Below are 1,840 nucleotides of genomic sequence, written 5' to 3'. Positions count from 1 at the left end.
TAGTTGGTGTCATTCGGTTGGCTGTGTGTGCACGAACGTGATTTCAGCATTTTGGTACGTCGCCTACTTGTGTGTAATCAGACAGACATTTAGACAAAAAAAATCAATATGTATAGAATTTCTACCTTGTTGCATGATGGGAAAATAGTCAGACAGTGATATAATATAGTAAAACAAAGTGCATCGCTTTTCCACCGCTTTGTCCTCAACTGTATTCATAAATGTCATTAAACCCTGGTCGATATGATGTGATATTATCAGTAGTAGAAGTGGTAACCGTGAGTCAAACATCGTTGTCCTGGAATCAGTGGCTCTCTACCAACGTGTCCAACTCATACTTACCTGGCAAGGGAGACACCGTGATCAAGAAGGCGGTTCACCCAGGGCGAGGCTCAGCCATTGCACTCCGGCTGTGCTGACCCCTGCGAATTTCTCAAATGTGGAAATCTCGATTGCATAATTTATGGTAGTGGGGGACTGCGTTCGCGCTCTCCCCTGATCTTCATGTTAAAAATAATGTTTGAGATGTTTTAAATTGTTATGTCAGGTGAGTTCTGATGGTTTTCCTATTGAGAAGGAGATTTGTCAACATTTCCATTTTCGTATCAGATGAATGGCTATATAGAATGTAGGCTCTGTTTAAAAGGCAACCAAGGCCTCAGAGATACATTTTGTCTTCTGAAAACAAAAATGTGTGTGATCTGTTATTGTACCACTGCTGATTATGCCTGTCATGTCCTGATTATGTCAAGGAAAAGGTCATCTGGATTGAGGTTATATTTGCTAGATAATTAAGTCATTTATTGGACAGTTTGTAATATAAGGCCACAATAAACCGGCTGCATCACATCCGGCCGTGATTGGGAGTCCCATAGGGCGGCGCACAATTGGACCAGCGTCGTCAGGTTTGTCCGGGGTATGCAGTCAATGTAAATAAGAATTTGATCTTAGCTGACTTGCAATATTAATTGACAACAATAGATTACTGCTCATTGTAACATATTGATCAAAATTAAGAGGGAGGAAATTGATTGAATGACTTGGATAATCACATTAGCTTTGACAGACATTTCCCTGGTCAACCATTACCATGACAACATACATTTCCCTGGTCAACCATTACCATGCCACAGACATTTCCCTGGTCAACCATTACCATGCCACAGACAGTTCCCTGGTCAACCATGCCACAGATATTTCCCTGGTCAACCATTACCATGCCACAGACATTTCCCTTGTCAACCATTACCATGCCACAGACATTTCCCTTGTCAACCATTACCATGCCACAGACAGTTCCCTGGTCAACCATTACCATGCCACAGACATTTCCCTTGTCAACCATTACCATGCCACAGACAGTTCCCTGGTCAATCATTCCACAGACATTTTCCTGGTCAACCATTACCATACCACAGACATTTCCCTGGTCAACCATTACCATGCCACAGACATTTCCCTGGTCAACCATGACAACAGACATTTCCCTGGTCAACCATTACCATGCTGCAGACATTTCCCTGGTCAACCATTACCATGCCACAGACATTTCCCTTGTCAACCATTACCATGCCACAGACAGTTCCCTGGTCAATCATTCCACAGACATTCCCTGGTCAACCATTACTATACCACAGACATTTCCCTGGTCATCCATTACCATGTCACATACATTTCCCTGGTCAACCATTACCATGCCACAGACATTTCCCTTGTCAACCATTACCATGACAACATACATTTCCCTGGTCAACCATAACCATGCTGCAGACATTTCCCTGGTCAACCATTCCACAGACATTTCCCTTGTCAACCATTACCATGCTGTAGACATTTCCCT

The 1,840-nt window shown here is 43.0% G+C and overlaps 1 non-coding gene across 1 annotated transcript; it reads left to right on the top strand.

Annotated features, from left to right (window-relative positions):
* Positions 1–334: 334 nt before the first annotated feature.
* LOC129848770 (U1 spliceosomal RNA) lies at positions 335–498 on the top strand. The gene has a single exon (XR_008758548.1). It is a non-coding gene; the product is annotated as a U1 spliceosomal RNA (small nuclear RNA).
* Positions 499–1,840: the final 1,342 nt, after the last annotated feature.

Source organism: Salvelinus fontinalis, unplaced genomic scaffold, assembly GCF_029448725.1.
Source record: "Salvelinus fontinalis isolate EN_2023a unplaced genomic scaffold, ASM2944872v1 scaffold_1172, whole genome shotgun sequence".
Classification (NCBI taxonomy): Eukaryota; Metazoa; Chordata; class Actinopteri; order Salmoniformes; family Salmonidae; genus Salvelinus; species Salvelinus fontinalis.
Note: the sequence above shows the minus strand (reverse complement) of the source record. Positions and strands in the feature narration are given on the sequence as shown.